Raw genomic sequence first — 19603 nt, 5'->3', positions numbered from 1 at the left:
TCCAAACTTACTGTATATGGTACTGTAGTTCTTGATACAATTACATATTTGTATAGTATCTGATGGAATGTACAACATCAGATAGAGAAAATGGCAAACGTTATAAATCTAGTTCAAGATTTATCAAGAACTTACAGAGTTGTGATAAAGGAGAAAAATTCAATAGAGGAAGAATGTATACGGTATTTTTTTAAAATAAGCTTGCCAAACAAGCAATTTAAAACAACAGGATATACATTGTGAAATAAGAGGCTTAAAATTCTTTCAACAATAAACTATAAATCTGCAGAGCTGCCTTTATAGATTAACTACTTTTAGAGCTTTAGTTTCTCTTCTAATTGAAGAGTTATAAACTATAAATATTTTTGTTTCTTATAAATGTTAAAATATCAAAGCACCTAGATAGCTATTATATTTACGTTTGCTTGAGATTTTTACAACTTATTTATTGGCTACAACAGCTAATCCCTCTACAGCATGTGGATGCAGAAGATATGATAACTAAATATGCAACAAAAGTACCACCAATCAGGGGAACAGATGTAGCTCAAGTGGTTGAGCACCTGCTTCCCATGTACAATGTCTTGGGTTTGTCCCTGGTACCTCTAAAAACAAAACCACACAAATGAATAATTTAAAATGTGTATTTTGGGAAGCAGACTTGGCCCAGTGGTTAGGGCATCTGTCTACCACACGGGAGGTCCGAGGTTCAAACCCTGGGCTTCCTTGACCTATGTGGAGTTGACCCATGCGCAGTGCTGATGCACACAAGGAGTGCCGTGCCACGCAGGGGTATTCCCCAGGTAGGGGAACCCCACACGCAAAGAGTGCGCCCCGTAAGGAGAGCTGCCCAGTGCGAAAGAAAGTGCAGCCTGCCCAAGAATGGCGCTGCACTCACGGAGAGCTGACACAAGATGACGCAACAAAAAGAAACACAGATTCCTGTGCCGCTGACAACAACAGAGTGGACAAAAAGAACACGCAGCAAATAGACACAGAGAACAGACAACTGGGGCGGGGGGAGACGGGGAGAGAAATAAATAAAAAATAAATCTTTAAAAAAAAAAGTACCACCAATCATTAATTAAACATACAAAAGCTACAAACTCAGTAAATTGTTTGAACTTGTTCGCTCTCCAGATTCCTTTATGAACTTTAAATTTTTAGAATGAAAACTAAGTCCACTACATACTCCATCTCTTATACATCTATAATTTATTATTATAGAACTTAATTTAGAATTTAGAAAAACCCTTAAAAGGTCATATTGTTCAACTCCCACTCAATGAAAGAACCAAATTCTGAGATCAAAAAATTATAATCTCTTTGAATTTTATCACACTGTAAAAGGTGTATCACTAATGAAATCTAATTCTATTATAGATGGCTAACTCTACCTACCCAATTTATGAAATGTTAACAATAGCCAAAAGAATTTAAATTATTAAAAAGTACTGTAAAACTTGCATTGAAATTATAATTTAAATTAATGAATACCTATAAACAAACCATAGCATTTTAACACAAAACTTGGCACTGTACTATTAGTTCAATAAATAAGAGGCTTAGCTTCTGGTTCTATCAAATGAAGTTTTAACATAAAAAATAAAAATATTAAAAAGTAAGTCTAATGTACTTATTTGATATGCTGTCCTCAATTGTACTAAAAAATAAAGAATAAAACAAACCTGTTTGGCATAATCATAACATGATAAAAGTCTGTTGTCACTTTATTTATATACACAAGAACTTTCTTTGACATTGAAAAACATTTTGAAATCTGAACTTACCATGCTTTTCAGCATAACAGCTTTCAAAATAAAGCCAAATGCCCTATTTCATTCTAACTTCTATTCTGAAGACCACTTTACAAGTGGGTGAGAAAAACCACTGGGACTGATTATGAAATGCATCCCCACTTTCATTACCCAATTTTCATTATGTCTAAGTCAAGGTTCCAGAACAGCATCTCTGAACAAAAACAGTACTAATAATGTTTATACAGATTGAACGTGTATATTTTAGAAAGGATATAGAGAAGATGGACGAGTCCTTTCAGACTTTGCTTTAGCTGCCATTTTGTATTACCTCTAATAATTTTATAACTATGTTCATTGGTAATTCTGCTTTCAAAGAAATGCACATCAAAACTGAATTTTTAAAAAGGGGGGAAGGCTTTCAAAAGTGATTAAGTTTCTTAAAAGAACTCGTATTGAAAATTGCAGTCTGAGAAATCAGGATTTTATAAATCCTGAAAAGAATTACCATGAGCCGTAAGTTCACTTTTAAACCAACGATAACAATAAATACAAGAGCAGAACTACAAGAAAAGAGTATACCAAGCAATGTTCGAGCTTCCTGGCAACTACGGTAACTTGAAGAGAAAAGGAAACCTCTCCAAGAGCTCCTCAAGTATTTGCCTTTGTTCTTATTGGCATTTTAATTTCTGATGACAGATTTTTGTTGTTTGGGGCACAAACCGGATATACCCGTTTAAGCACAATAAAGAGAACAAAGAATGATTTGTTCACACTGTAGGAAAAAAAAATCTTTTCCAACCATTGAAAATAGCTTTTGCATGGGGAAAATATGCAAATTACATACCAAACCAAAAAACAGGAGGAAAAGTATAAGTTTAGAATCTTACAACTCAATCTAAGGCAAAAGGAAATTATAACAACCGAGGCAATAATACGCACTGAGAGAGGGTTATAAAAATTCTGGGAGAACCTTACAAGTGCTTTTAGAGAATTTTAAAAACAAATGAAGATCATCTAGCCCTGAGAATCAAATCTGTTTTTGAAATCCTGATAAACTTTTCAAAGGCTGACTACAAAATGGAAAGTTCAATCAAATACCAGGGACAATAAAAGTAAAGTTCTATAATACCACAAAATAAGGAAAAGAGTACCCTTTAAGCCCCTCCCCCTAGCTTTGCAGACACTGCTCAAAAAGAAAACTGATTTTTTTTCCCTCCCCTTCCCCCATGGCTCCCTCATCTGTTTCCTCTTTGTTTTCCTAGTTGTTTGTGCTTGTTGTCTGCTCATTGCGGGGGTTTTTTTTCACTCACTGTCCGTTTTTTTTTTCTTTTCTTTAAGAGGCACTGGGAACCAACCCAGGACCTCCCATGTTGGAGGTGGGCACTCAACTGCTTGAGCCACATCCGCTCCCTACAACTGATTTTTATAACAAAGCTTTTTTAAATTTAAAAATAATATACATAGAAAAATATGTCTGACTACACACACAGTTTAACTTTCTGCGTTAATAAATTTCTGTTACTGGCAGAGACATCAAAATAACAGAATACAAGGACACTCAGAAAGTTGCCTCCATGCCCCTCCCAGTTAGAATTCCCACCTCAAGAATAAAAAGAAGTAATTTTAATGTAACATTTTGTGTGATTAACTTTAAATAAAGATAATTTAAAAATAAAAGAAAAAAAAAGGAAAAAAAAGTAACTGTAACCATTAGCCTGACTTTTTTTTTAATCCCCCCCTTCTGGCTTTTTGCATACTGTCTGCTCTCTGTGTCCTGTGTGCTCTCTGTGTCCATTCGCTGTGCATTCTTCTGTGTCTGTATTTATTTATTTTTTATCTCCCCTCCCCGCTTGCAGCTTGCTTGCTGTCTGCTCTCTGTGTCCATTCACTGCACGCTCTTCTATGTTTTTGCTTGTTTCCCTTTTTTTTATTGTGTCTCCTTGCTGAGTCGGCTCTCTGCGGCGCTTGTGGGCTGGGCGGTGCTCCACAGCATGTGGGCAAGCCTGCCTTCAAAAGGAGGCCCCGGGACGCAAACCTGGGGTCTCCAATATGATAGACGGGAGCCCAACTGACTGAGCCACAGCTGCTTCCCTGTCCTGACTTTTAATACTTTACATAAAGTTTTACTTGTTGTATTTTATGTTAATGGAATCACATAGTATGCATTCTTTTGTGAATGGTTGGTTTCTTCTGTTCATGATCATGTTTATGAAATTCATTCATTTTGTTGCACATGACTATAGTTTTTTTTTTATTCCTGTTGCGATAAAGATATCCATTTTACTGTCGATGGAATTCTGGGTTGTTTCCAGTTTCGGGCTCTTAAAACGTCAGGAAAAATTGTAAATAACTTTGAAACGGGAAAAAGATTATGTACTCTTTCAATTTCTAAGAGTTGTCTAGTGTACCCTTTGGAGTTATCTAATTCTGTAGGGAGCTGCACCTCTGCTTTTGGGTTACTTTACAATTCTGCAAATTGCTGAAAACTGATAATAATGCAGTTGATTCTTATCCATAAAAAATGCAAGTGAATTTTGCCATGTAGACATACAATTTAACCTGAAGAAAAGATGGATCCAAACAATACATTTCAGTGTCAATCAGTTGCATCTATTAGCAAATACATTTCAGCATTCCTAATCTGCCTATGTATCTGTTCTTCAGATTCTCATTTGAATGGCTATAAAAACTTGCCAAATTCCTCATTAATTAATAGGTTAAATAAAATCTAAAGCGTGTGTTCATTTTATAACTATGAGAACAATGATTTTACCATTTTGAAATAGCATCTTAAAGAATACCACCATGGAAAACGGACTTTGGCCCAGTGGTTAGGGCGTCCGTCTACCATATGGGAGGTCCGCGGTTCAAACCCCAGGCCTCCTTGACCCGTGTGGAGCTGGCCATGCGCAGCGCTGATGCGCGCAAGGAGTGCCGTGCCATGCAACAGCGTCCCCCGCGTGGGGGAGCCCCACACGCAAGGAGTGCACCCATGAGGAAAGCCGCCCAGCGTGAAAAAGAAAGAGCAGCCTGCCCAGGAATGGCGCCGCCCACACTTCCCATGCCGTTGACGACAACAGAAGCAGACAAAGAAACGAGACGCAGCAAATAGACACCAAGAACAGACAACCAGGGGAGGGGGAGGGAATTAAATAAATAAATCTTTTAAAAAAAAAAAAAATACCACCATGAATATTTTTTTTTTCTTAAATGAATACCATGAATATTCTTGAGTAAGTCATTTAATAAACAAGTATGTGCATTTCTTTTGGGTATGTATCCAGTAGTGGAATTGCTGGGTAACAGTCTAGGCATATGTGCAGCTTTTGAAGATTTTAACATAATAGCTTTCTAAATAAGTTGTACCAATTTACACCTCTACCAGCAATATATGACATCCTAGTCAACAAAGTTATCAACCATTCTAATGGGTATGTCATGAATCTCAGAGTGGTTTTAATTTGCATTGTTCTCATGACTAAGGAGGTTGATTGAACAACTTATCATATGCTTATTAGCCAATTATCCTGTCTTGTTCAAATGAGTTGTAGAGTTTCTAAGAAATTATGTATTTAAATCTATTATACACAGCAAATGAACTACATGAATCAGTCTCCTCTAGAGAACAATATGGCTTCAAATTAATATATATAAGCAAGCAGCCTTTGTTACAATGGTCTTCCATTTGGGCAGATGCTATATCCCTTTTGTCCTGAAGGAACCCTGATTTCCAGGGGCAGATATGATAGGGTGCAGAATATGAATGAGAGTTTAAAGCTCATATCATCAGTTCTGGAAAAAGGCAGTTTTTTGTGCCTAATTAAATTTGTAGTTCAAATCTTTTTTTAACAAATCAATTTTATTGATACATATTAATAAATCATACAATTCATCCAAAGTGTAAAATCAATGGTATTTGGTATAATCTCATGATTGTGCAGTCATCATTTTAATCATTCTTAGAGCATTTCCATTATTTCAGTAATAATAATAAACAAAAAAAAGATAGACAAACAAGAAAATTCTTCACCTCTCAATCTCTCTGTTTCCCTAACTACTATTTCTGGCTATTCTTGCACAATTATTTATTTTTTAAGCAGTTTTATTGATATATTCACATACCATACAGTCTATCTAAAGTGTCCCATCAATGGCTTTAAGTATAATGACAATGTTGTGCATTCATCACCATAAAAATGTTTTAGAATTTGATGAATGCACAACTATGTGACTATACCAAATACCACTGATTGCACACTTTGAATGAACTGTTTGCTTTATTAATATGTACCAATAAAATTGATTTGTTAAAAAAAAAAAAAGACATAGAAATAAAAACTATTACAAATTAAACTCACAGAGGAAAAAAAAATGATAAAAAATACCTTTCGGGAAGAGGATTTGGCCCAACGGATAGGGCGTATGCCTACCACATTGGAGGTCCAAGGTTCAAACCCAGGGCCTCCTGACCCATGTGATGAGCTGGGCCACGTGCAGTGCTGATGCGCACAAGGAGTGCCATGCCATGCAGGGGAGTCCTCCATGTAAAGGAGCGCAAGGAGTGTGACCCGGTAAGGAGAGCCGCCCAGCATGAAAAAAGTGCAGCCTGCCCAGGAATGGCACCACACACACAGAGAGCTAACACGGCAAGATGACGCAACAAAAAGAGACATGGATTCTGGGTACTGCTGACAAGAATACAGGTGGACACAGAAGAACACACGGCAAATGGACACAGAGAGCAGACAACTGAGGGGAGGTGGGGGAAGGGGAGAGAATAAATAAAAAATAAATCTTAAAAAAAAAATACCTTTCATATCATACAATCCTCTGGTTAGCTAGTGGTAAATAATGACTCTGGGAAGAGGGTGGAAAAGGGACAAAAGCAACTAATATCTGAGACCCTGAAAGTTTTATACTTCTTCCCAAAATTATGGCTGTTGCAACAATGCCAAGTACATACAATATGCCAGATCATCAGTTAAAAATAACACAACTATTATTGGAATAATGAAAGTGCTCTGGGAATGAGTGGGGTAATGAATGCACAAATATGTGATTATACCGAATACCCCTGACTGTACTCTTTGGATGAATTTATGCATTATTAATATGTGTATTAGTCAGCCAAAGGGGTGCTGATGCAAAATACCAGAAATTGGTTGGTTTTTATAAAGGGTATTTATTTGAGGTAGGAGTTTACAGAACACCAGGCCATAAAGCATGTTACTTCTCTCACCAAAGTCTACTTTCACGTGTTGGAGCAAGATGGCTGCCGATGTCTGCAAGGGTTCAGGCTTCCTGGGTTCCTCTCTTCCCGGGGTTTGCTTCTTCCGGAGCTCAGGTTCCTCACTTTCTGGGGCTTGCTTCTCTTTCCTCTGTGAGCTTCCTTCCTGGGGCTCCAGTTTAAGGCTTCAGTATCAAACTCCAACATCAAAACTCCAACATCAAAAACCCTCAAATCTGTCCTTTGCCATGCCTTTTATCTGTGAGTCCCCACCCACGTAGGGGTAGGGTCTCAATGCCCTAATGACATGGCCCAATCAAAGCCCTAATCATAATTTAATCACACCCAGGTACAGACCAGATTACAAACATAATCCAATATCTATTTTTGGAATGTATAACCATATTAAACTGCTACAATATGTAACAATAAAATTGATTTGTTAAAAAATATGTATCACAAATGAACAAGAGTAATGATTCTAAAAGTAGGTGCTTAAAAAAAAAAAGTAGGTGCTAAAATGAAGGTGATCTACATCCACCATCCACTAAGGTAACTGTGATGATTAAATTATGCATTTGAAAGTATACAGCACAGAGTTGGCATTCAATGAATGACAGTTCCCATCAACATCACCCATTACCAAAAAGTTTCCATCATCCCACAATAGCACAACATCATGAATGTAATGAATACCACTGAATTAAAAGTTTGGTTTAAAGTTGTTAAAATGAGAAATTTTGTGTTGTATATATTACCATGATAATTAAAAAAAAAATACAACTATATAAAACAACAACAAATGGTACTTAAACCAAGAATATGTTTGTTGAGTGAACTGATGAATAAACTTCGACTCTGAATCTGTATCAGCTTGCTATAACTTGGCAGAAATAACTACCAGCCTCATTGCTTTACCTTAGTGCTAGTCAGCATATTATCTTTCCCCCATTGTTCTCCCAGCATGTTATTAATATTTAATAACTGGAAATTTGTTATAATGCCATGTCACAGAGCACATTTTGGTAAAAATCAGCTCTTGAACCCTCCAATACCCACTGGTATATTATTTCAGAAGCTTTACAGCCCATGAGAAAAGGAGCTGTAGTAAGCAGCATTTTGTCTATTCAATCTTTTAATCGCATTAGTCTTCAGACTCCTTCTCAAAGTCAAGTCACTCTCCACACTCTCTGGCAAATAGTTCACATTCACTGCAAATTTATGTGCTTTTATGTTTTCACCTGCAGCATTTTTTTCTTATCACCATGTGTATATTTATGAATATTTTCTATTTATTTCACATATGCTAATTATACAGACACAAATGAACTTTAAAAAAGAAAACTGGGGAAGCAGATGTGGCCCAAGCGATTGGGCTTCTGTCTACCATATAGGAGGTCCAGGGTTCAATTCCCAGGGCCTCCTGGTGAAGGCAAGCCAGTCCATATGGTGAGCTGGCCCAAGGAGAGAGCTGGCCCATGCAGAGTGCTGACCTGTGTAGCGTGCTGGCCTGCACAGGAGTGCTGACCTGCACGAAGAGCTGGTGCAGCAAGATGACGCAACAAAAAGAGACACAGAGGAGAGAAAACAGCAAACCAGGAAGCAGAGGTGGCACAAGAGATTGAGCGCCTCTCTCCCACTCCAGAAGTTCCCAGGATCAGTTCCTGGTGTTACCTAAAGCGAAGACAACCAGACACAGAAGAACACATAGCGAATGGACACAAGAGAGCAGAAAACGGGGGCCGGGGGCCAGGGGAGGGGACAGGATAAATAAATAAATTTTTTAAAAAAAGAAGAAAACGGTTCCATTCATTTTTCTAGACTTAAAAAGTAACAACAATGTGGAGCAGTTATAGCTTGGTGGTTGAGCACCTGCTTCACATGTATGAGGTCCAAGGTTCAATCCCCAGTATCTCCTTAAAAAAAAAAAACCTGGGGGGAAAAAAAGTAACAATAAAAAATGTTTAATTAAGAGAAAAGGAGAATGAAATGTGGCCTTATATTAAGAAAGTCAACATCACCAAACTACAATAGTAGTAAGAAGCTGTTCTTTTGAAAGTTCCTAGAATTAAGGAAGAGGAAAGTGATTTTTTTTTGTTTCATTGTTGCACATTTAACTGCAAATGATTCATTTAATGTCAGTATCTCTGTATCTTACATAGTATACCAGCAAACAACAAAAAAAAAACTACAAAACCACCTAAAATGCATATTTGTGAGAACCAACAATTTATAAAACAGATATTTGCTAACCACATAAAAGAGATTGCAACCTAGCCTGTAATACGGTCTTGACACTAATTTCAAAATACAAAATCCGAAGCAAGAGGGAAATGAGTTTCAAGAATATGAAAACCGCAGAACACAAATAATGAATGGAACTTGTAATCATATTTTCATACTTCCAAAGTTTTGCACAAAGAGGAGTATTTTAAGGCTTCTTTAACCTTTCCCCTTCAGCTTGATTTTTAAAAGATCAAAGAAAAGCAGTCTGAACTCACACATTGCTCCAGTTATGCAACTCAGATTTAGACATTACACTTCAAAACCCCAGCCATTACTTCAGCACCCATCAATTCAAATATCTTTCCAGGCCTTTGAAGCAGACCTAATGGTATCTTCCATTTGCAAGTAACACTTCCACAGTCAAAAGATCTTACTAAGGAATGATGTTAATGTAAAACCACTCAGACTACACAGACACACATGCCAGGAGGCAGACTGGAAGGTGTTCAGAAGTCAATGTAACACCATTACAGAGAGTGTCAGCCTAGCAGCTGTCATAAACACATCAAATTCACTCAGACAACAAAACTAGATGAGTTTTAACTCATTATTTTATTATGTGCTGAATAGCTTTGCAATTGAAAAGACAGAGGAAACAGTGTTATAGATAACTGAATGTTGACATATAGCTTTTTCCACTTTTATAAGACTAGGCCTTTCATATTTTATTGGTTTTATAAACCTATCCTGACATAATCATTGATTGAAGAAGATAGTTTTACAATAGATAACTAACCAAGGAGAAAACGATTATATTAACAGAGACTAAATGTTTTTCTTGTAAGACTAACAAGAGTCTTGTAAGACTCCCATCAAAAATGATGGGAGTGGGGAAGCAGACGTGGCTCAACTGATAGAGCGTCCGGCTACCATATGGAGGGTCCAAGGTTCGATCCCCAGGGCCTCCTGACCTGTGTGGTGAGTTGGCCCACGCACAGTGCTGCCACATGCAAGGGGTGTCCCCCGTGTAGCGTGCCCCTTGCACAAGGTGTGTGCCCCACAAGGAGAGCCACCCCATGCAAAAAAGCGCAGCCTGCCCAGGAGTGGTGCCATTCAGATGGAGAGCTGATGCAGCAGGATGACGCAACAAAAAAAGAGACACAGATTCCTGGTGCTGTCGACAAGAATACAAGCAGACAGAGAAGAACACACAGCGAACAGACACAGAGAGCAAACAGTGGGAAGGGGAGCAAAATAAATAAAATTTAAAAATAAAATAAAAAAATTTTTTAAATGATGTGAGTGGATGTAGCTCAGTGGTTGAGTGCCTGACTCCCATGCAGGAAGTCCTGGGTTCAACCCCGGGTATCTCCTAAAAATAAAGATAGATAATACCAATGGTAGCAGGATGTGGTGTAACTGGAATTCTCAGATATTATAGACAGAATTAAATAATGGTAGGCCCTCTTGGAAAAAGTAATATAATTGTTAACAGTTAAACATATGCCTACCCTATGAGCCAACAATTCCTCTCCTAGGTATATATTAAGAGTAATAGTCCATATTATCTACAAGAATGTTCATAGAACCAATACCATCATAGCCCCAAATCAGAAACAATGCAAATACCAATAAAAAGAAAAATGTGTTACAACAATATAAGGTGTTGTGGTGGGGTATATGGGAATTCTGAACAATATGCATGACTGTTTTGTTAACTCACAAGTTCTCAAAGAAAAAAAACTAAAAAAACAAAAGAAGAATTCTGGTAATGAATTGTGGTATATGTAAAAAGTAAATAAAGCACATTAATAAAATTTAAAAAATACAAAATACTACAAATGGATGAACTTAGAAAATAAACTGAGGAAAAAACTAAGCAAAAGAAGACATATACAAAGGAATACATTCTTTATGCTTACACTTGTATGAAATCCAATGTAGGCAAAGCAAACCCGTGATCAGAATTGTGTTTACATAAGGGGAGGTGAAATACTGACAGGGGAAACTCTCTGAGTAAGAAAACTGTTTGTTACAATGGTGGTTTCATTTATGTAGGTATGTAAGTATGTAAACACACACATACATACACAGGTAAAAAGTCATCAAACTATAGTCTTAAGACTTATGCTTTATATGGATGTATATTATAACTTAATTTTATTAACAAACCTGACCTCAGTAAACATAAGCCTTCATTCCTTCATCTGTAAAATGAAAATAACAGGGAGCAGATATGGCTCAAGCAGTTGGGCACTGCCTCCCACATGATTCCAGGTTCAGTTTCCGGTGCCTCCTAAAGACAAGAAGCAGATGCTGCAACCACAATGAGCAGACACTGCAACAAGCAGATGCCACAAGAAGCAACCGCTGCAACAAGCAACCACCACAATGAGCAGGCGCTGCAACCAGCAGATGAGATGATGCAGCCAGCAGAGAATGGATGTAGCTCGGGCAGTTGGGCACTCGCCTCCCACAAGGGAGGTCTCCTGGATTTGGTTTCCGGTGCCTCCTAAAAAAAGAAGATGAGCAGACAACGAGCAGACAGATAAGGAAGCCATTTCAGAGGGGGATGAATAAAAATAAATATATATATATATATAAAAAGAAAGTAATAGTAACTAAAAAATTAATAGGATAGTAGACAATGTGCTTCAACAATGCATACAGAATCTGTAGTATTAAAACTATATTTAGTGTTTATATTATGAAACTTTACTAGGCAGCACAAGTGTTCAGCTCCCCCAGGCATTCCATCACTCCTCAATGTTCTGTAGCACTTTATTCATGCCCCATTCTGACACTGATCACATAGAGCAGGTTTTCCCAAACTTGGCACTCTTGACATTTTGGACCAGACAATGTTTTGTTGTGCAGGCTGTCCCGTACATTGTAAGATGTTTAACAGCATCTCTGGACTATACTTACTAGATGCCAGTAGCAACTCCCTAATCATGATAGTCAAAAGTACTGCATGAGTTACCATGAACCAAATATATTGTGTAACATATTGTATGATTCAAAAAAAATTTTTAGATGTATCCAGTACATTTGAGAATTGTATGTTTTTTGTTCAACTGTATTTTTATTTATTGTTTATATTTTCAATTAAATATACAAAATAAAGTTTAAAAAAATGTCTCCACCCACCACTGATGTATACGTACCACTGATATGTACTGCAATTACTTAGTGACATCTCCCCCAAAAGGAGAATTATCTCCTCAAGACACTGCCCATTGTATCATCCTAATACCTGGCACAGACACTAAAGTTTCAATATGGCTGATAATGGAAAAATTATGGTGCTATTATGTAATAAGACTAGTAAATTTAGGAGGAAAGGGCTAGACTGCAAATGGAAGGGAGTAAGTACAAAGAAAAAGAGATGGTGAACGTGTGGAGCTGGCCCACGTGCAGTGCTGATGCGCGCAAGGAATGTCAAGCCACGCAGGGGTGTCCCCCGCGTAGGGGAGGCCCACGCGCAAGGAGTGCACCCATAAGGAGAGCCGCCCAGGGCGAAGGAGGGAGCAGCCTGCCGAGGAATGGTGCCACCCACACTTCCTGTGCCGCTGATGGCAACAGAAGCGGACAAAGAAACAAGACACAGCAAAAAGACACAGAAAACAGACAACCGGGGGAGGGGTGGGGAATTAAAATAAATAAAAACAAATCTTTAAAAAAAAAAAAGAGATGGTGAAATTTAATTTGGAACTTTCTGAAATAGAGTTTCTACCTCACTCAAAAGAAAATATCCAGCAAAAGGTTGATATCTGAAAAAATATCCATTAAACACATGTATATTAAGGGCCCAATATCTGCCAGACAATGTACTTCCATGAGAGAGACAAAGACCATTAAGACATGGCCACAGCTCTAAAGAAGCTTACAAAGAATTCTCAGAGGGAAGAGGAAATGGCTCAACTGATAGAAGTCCGTCTACCATATGGGAGGCCCAGGGTATTCAAACCCAGGGCCTCCTGGCCCGTATGGTGAGCTGGCCCATGCACAGAGCTGCCGTGCACAAGGAGTGCTGTGCCACACAGGGGTGTCTGCCGCACAGGGGAGCCCCATGTGCAAAGAGTGCGCCCTGCATTGAGCCACCCCGCCTGAGAAAAGCACAGCCCATCCAGGAGTGGCGCCGCACACGCGGAGAGCTGACGCAGAAAGATGACGCAACAAGAAGAGACACAGATTCCCAGTGCCGCTGAGAATACAAGCAGACACAGAAGAACACACAGAGAATGGACACAGAGAAGACAATGGGGGGGCAGGGGGGGAATAAATAAAATAAATCTTAAAAAAAAAAATTCTCAGAGAGAGATGGAGGGGTGAAGAAGTTTGTGTTTGTTTTTTTGTTTAGTGGTAGTATTGAAATAATGAAAATGCATAATGATTGAAGTGATGAATGCACAACTACATGATTATATCAAGTAACACTATTATATACTTTGGATGAATTGTATGGTTTATTAATATTTTAATAATATCAATTTGGGGGGAAAAAAAGAATTCTCTCATCTGTTAATTTAACATTAAGATCCAAGAGAATATTGCAAATCATAGGCAGGTTATAAGGATCAAAGAAATAAAAAGTTAGAAAATCAGAAATTCCCCATTTTATTCCCTTGCTCCTATGCCCAGAATTTAATATAATGAATATGAGTAATATTTAGAAAACAGAAACACTGTTTCAATTTCTTTTTTACAGCCCCATGAAAACTAACATTACCTATAACCTTGCTCTTGCCATCAGAAATGAGGCAAGTGATTATTGACAATCAACTTGAAAGAATGAGATAAATAAGTTTATTAATATTAATATAATTTATTTAAATATTCAGAAATAAAAGCTATTTTAATTGTTTTTAAAAATTGTTACCTATCTCAAAACACAATCAATACTTGGTATTCTTAACTACATACAAAAACCTTTCCCATTAAACTACGCCTATCTAAGTAGTTTCTATCAAAATTTTTACATCTAGACCAGTTGTTTTTTACCTGAGATGGTTCTCAACCTTCTAACCAAAGGACATTCAGAAATGTCTGGAGACATTTTTATTGGCAAAGACTGCCATAAGCAGTCTTAAGGTCACAGTGTGGACAACATCAACAAAAGGCCAAATAAAAAGAAAAATTGGAACCCATCTTTAAGAATAATCCTTGTAGGGAAGCAGATATGGCTTAAGTGATAGAGCTTCCGCCAACCATATGGGAGGACCCAGGTTCGATCCCTGGGGCCTCCTGGTGAAAAAGAAGAAGAGAAAAGTGTGCCTGCGTGGTGAGCCAGTGCCCGCACAAGTACCCACATGGTGAGCCAGTGCCTACTCCAGTGAGTTATGCAGCAAGATGATTACATATCAAAAGAGAGACAAGGGGAAAGTCAAGGTGAAGCACAGCAGAAACCAGGCACTGAGGTGGCACAATTGACAGAAAACCTCTCTCTGCATCAGGGGTCTCCAGAATCCAATCCAGATGAAATCTAGAGGAGAGAAAATGAGTAGAGAAGACAACATAGACGGCAAAAACGCAGGGCAGGAGGAGGGGAAGGGGGGAAAATAAATAAATAAATAAATAAAATCTTTTAAAAAAGAAAAAAGAAGAATCCTTGTGTATACAGATACCAACAACAAATCAATTAACTAGCAAAGACTGAATCAATAATCAAAAACCCTCAACAAAGAAAAGTCTAGGACCAGATGACTTTACAAGGGAATTTTACCAAACATTCCAAGAAAAACTAACACCAATCCTGCTCAAAGTCTTCCAAAAAAAACTGAAGAGGAGGGAACATTTCCTAACTCATTCTATAAGGTCATCACCCTCATACCAAAGCCAGATAAAGATACCACAAGAAAATTACACACTAATATTCTTTATAAATACAGATGTAAAAATCCTCAATAAAATACTCACAAACCATATGCAATAGCACATTAAAAAAACTATACAGGGAAGTGGATGTGGCTCAAGCAGTTGGGTGCCTGCCCACCACATGGGAGGTACGGGTTTGGTTCCTTATGGCTCCTAAAGATAAGGAGCAAGACAGCAAGCTGACACGATGGGTGGCTCAGCAAGCTGATGCAACAAGATGACTCAATGAGATGATGCAATAAAGAGACCCAATGAGGAAACGCAATGAGAGACATAACAAGCAGGAAGTGGAAGTGGCTCAAGTGATTGGTCACCTCCCTCCCACATGGGAGGTCCCAGGTTCAATTACCAGTGCCTCCTAAAAAGAAAGCAAGCAGACACAGAGAGTACACAATGAACAGACACAGGGAGTGGACAGCAAGCGCAAACAACAAGGGGGGGGGGATAAATAAATACATAAAACCTTTAAAAAAAAGTTATATACCATGATCAAGTGGTATTCAGGGGTGATCCACCATAAGAAAATCAATCTATGGAAAACGGACTTTGGCCCAGTGGTTAGGGCGTCCGTCTACCATATGGGAGGTCTACGGTTCAAACCCTGGGCCTCCTTGACCCGTGTGGAGCTGGCCCATGTGCAGTGCTGATGCGCGCAAGGAGTGCCGTGCCACGCAGGGGTGTCCCCGCGCAGGGGAGTCCCACGTGCAAGGAGTGCGCCCGTGAGGAAAGCTGCCCAGCGTGAAAAGAAAGAGCAGCCTGCCCAGGAATGGCGCCGCCCACACTTCCCGTGCCGCTGACGACAACAGAAGCGGACAAAGAAACAAGACACAGCAAATAGACACCAAGAACAGACAACCAGGGGAGGGGGGGAAATTAAATAAATAAATAAATCTTTAAAAAAAAAAAAAGAAAAGAAAATCAATCTAATACCAAATTAATAGATCAAAGGGGGAATAAAAATCATCTCAATTAATGCCAAAAAAGCATTTGAAATAAGTCAACATCTCTTCTTAATAAAAACACTTAGAAAACTAGGAGTAGAAGGAAACTTCCTCAAAGTAATAAATGGCATATATGAAAAACTCACCGCTAACATCATATTCAAAGAAGAAAGACCAAACATTACCCACTAAGATTAGGAACTACGGAAGCAGACGTAGCTCAACTAACAGAGCATCCATCTACCATATGGAGGGCCCAGGGTTCAGTCCCCAGGGCCTCCTGACCCGTGTGGTAAGCTGGTCCACACACAATGCTGCCATGCGCAAGGAGTGCCATGCCAACGCAGGGATGCCCCTGCATAGGGGTGCCCCACACACAAGGTGTGCACCCCACAAGGAGAGCTGCCCTGCGAGAAAAAGTGCAGCCTGCCCAGGAGTAGCGCTGCACACACGGAGAGCTAACGCAGCAAGATGACACAACAAAAAAAAGAGATGCAGTTTCCCAGTGCTGCTGGATAATGCAAAGCAGACGCAGAAGAATACACAGCAAATGGACACAGAGAGTAGACAACAAGAGGGAAGGGGTGAGAAATAAAATAAATCTTAAAAAAAAAAAGATTAGCAACTAGACACGGATGCCCACTAACACCACTGTTATTCAATATTGTACTGGAAGTTCTAGCTAGACCAATTAGGTAAGAGAAAGAAATAAAAGGCATCCAAATTGAAAAGGAAGAAATTAAACATCCCCTGTTTATAGATGAATGAGCCATAAATAGGAAGGAAGTTCTAATATGTGAAAACATGAATGAACCTTGAAGACCACATATTCAGTGAAATAAGCCAGACACAGAAAGATATTTTATGATCTCATTGATATTAAATAATTACAATAAGCACAAAAACTAGAATATAGCTCACCAGGGGCCAGGAGGGGGGAGAGTGTAGGGAATGGGGAGTTAATACTTAATTGGTACAGAGTTTCTGTTTGGGGAGATGGAAAAGTTCTGGAAATGGATGGCAGTGATGGTGGCACAACATGGTGAATATAATTAACACCACTAATTTCTATATTTAAATGTGGTTAAAAGGAGAAATTTGACACTGTATATGTATATTACTAGAAAAAAATCTTTTTTAAAAAAACATCAGACTGGGGTGGAGCCAAGATGGTGTCAGAGTAAGGTGCTCCTGGAGTTAGCTCCTGAAACAGGGCAGTTGGTGATCACCCAGAGCTACCTGAAGCACATTTTGGAGGACCCAGGAGATCAGAGGAGTATTCTGCAACATCCTTGAAATGCAGAAGGAGAAGACTACCCATCTGCACAGATGAATCGTGAGTAGAGCACTCAAGGCCGGGGAAGTCAGTGCCCGTGGCATGCAAGCCACCTCAGCAGCTATTCCGTGGTTGGAATTGAAGCTCCATCTCCCCCAATAAAAACGGGAGGAAAACACAGTGTGGCACTGACTTCAGTTACTGATTAGTAGATTCAGAGGGCTGAAGTAGAATCCTAGGAATAATTAAACTTTGAGCCTGTCCAGGACAGAGGGAAGTCGGTGATCGCCATTCTCACTCCACCTCAGTCAGGCACAAGGGAAAACAGTGCTGACTGAAAATCAGTGCTTGCAAGGACCAGCTTCTTTCTACCCAGGTTGGACTGCAGGTCTAGCCTAAAGCCCAGTCCACCTCTGGCAGGAAGGAAGCTGGGAGGACCTGCACCACCTCTCTGGGAAGTTGCAAGCCACGCTGCAGAGGCTAGTGTTCATCCTACTCTAGCTGCCTCAGAAGCTATTCCGTAGCTGGAGTTAAAAGCTCCATTTCCCATAAACGGTGGAGGAAGAGACAGACGTCCACTGACCTCAGCTACTGATTAGTGGACTTGGCTGGCTAAAGTATAATCCTATGGCCAGCTAGGGTCTGAGCCTGTCCAAGTGGGAAGAATCCGGTAGCCACCATCTTGACTCCGCCCCCCTCATGAGGGGGAGCCTGGCTGACTGAAATCCAGTGAACTTAGGGACGGGCTTCTTTCCACCAAGATTGGACTGCAGTCCTAGCCTAGGTCCCAGCCCCACTTCCAGCAGAGAGGTTGCTCATGGGACCTGCACCAGGTTCTCCAGGAAACTACCAGTGCTCTCTGCTGACAGAGCTGAATAGTCAGATACCTGGGGTTGCATCCCTGCACCCCAAGAGAATAGGAGAGGAGCTGGGTATCCTCAGCCTCTCTGGGCAATGGCAGGACTTTTCAGCCCACACAGATTTGCTCAGTGCCTTTGAGCCCATCTCCACCTCTGTCCCCACACAGGATAGGAAGGGGCATGTGTTGCCTCAACCTCTCAAGGCAACAGTTTTAGGCTGCACAAGTCTGACTGTTGGGTACATGGCTCCACCTCCATTCCCAATAGGACAAGAGACGGACTGTGTCTGTCCAGCCTCTTTGGGTAACTGCAGGTGCTTTTGGCCCACACAGCCTGGTCTGGTAGGTACTTGTAGGTGCAATCTCACCCCCCAAAAGGAAAGAAGGGGACTAGTCTTTCCATAGCCTTTTATGGCAACAGCAGACCTTCAGCCTGCATGGACTGGACTATTGGATGCCTATGAATCCACCCCCACCTCCAATAGGATAGGAGGGTTTTGGTGTCTCCAAACCCTCTCTGGACAATGGTGGATACTTTCAGCCAACAGGGACTGAACTGTTGGGTACCTGTGGATCCAACCCCATGCCTTAAGAGGATAGAAGGGGGCTGGTGTTTCCTCAGCTTCTCCAGGCAATGGCAGGTATTCTCGACCTAAAGGGACTGAACTGTTGAGTGCCCATAGAACAACCTCCACCACCCAATAGGATAGGAGGGAGCTGGTGCTTCCTCAGCCTCTCTGGGCAACGGTGGATATTTTTAGTCTACAGGACTGAACTGTTGAGCATTTATGGTCCTGTTCCCATCCCCTAAAGGGTAGAAGGGACAGTACTCCCCAAGCCTCTCAGGGCAACTGCAGGCATATTTGGCCCACATAGATTAGATTGTGGGCACTCCAGAGGGTTCATTCCAACTCCCGGTAGGGAGAGGGTCTGGTGATACATCAGTTTCCTGAGCAACTATGGTCATTTTGGACCCGCACAGCATAGATTGTGACCAAAACTATAGCTCCATCCCTGCCTAAGGTAGGGGAGGAAGGGGTGTGGAGCTTCATCCAGGTGTCTCCAGGTGACTACACAAAGTCTTGAGCCCAATTGGGATCATTATACACAGCTACACCTCTGTCCCTAGTCCTGACAGAGGAGAAAGGTGGGAGAAACCTCATCAATTCCTGGGGCAACATGGGCAGCTTCAGCCTCCATAGCTTACAGCACCAACTACATCCTTGGCTCCTACTATACAACCAGCAAAGGAGAAAGATAAGAAGCCCTTAAACTAAAGGGAGAAACCACACCCAGAATAAATACATCTCACAAGCCAGATGTGGAAACACCAACAAAAAATTACAATCCATACCAAGAAACAGGAAGAGATGGCCCAATTAAAGGAACAAGATAAGCCTGCAGATGACATAAAGAAGTTGAGACAACTAATCTTAG

General features: G+C 40.0%; 1 protein-coding gene across 12 annotated transcripts in view; it reads right to left on the bottom strand.

The window, feature by feature from the left end:
• BCAS3 (BCAS3 microtubule associated cell migration factor) overlaps nucleotides 1-19603 on the bottom strand; it is a 586860-nt gene that overhangs the window by 523540 nt on the left and 43717 nt on the right. The window lies entirely within an intron of this gene.

This window comes from Dasypus novemcinctus, chromosome 21 (assembly GCF_030445035.2).
Source record: "Dasypus novemcinctus isolate mDasNov1 chromosome 21, mDasNov1.1.hap2, whole genome shotgun sequence".
Classification (NCBI taxonomy): Eukaryota; Metazoa; Chordata; class Mammalia; order Cingulata; family Dasypodidae; genus Dasypus; species Dasypus novemcinctus.
Note: the sequence above shows the minus strand (reverse complement) of the source record. Positions and strands in the feature narration are given on the sequence as shown.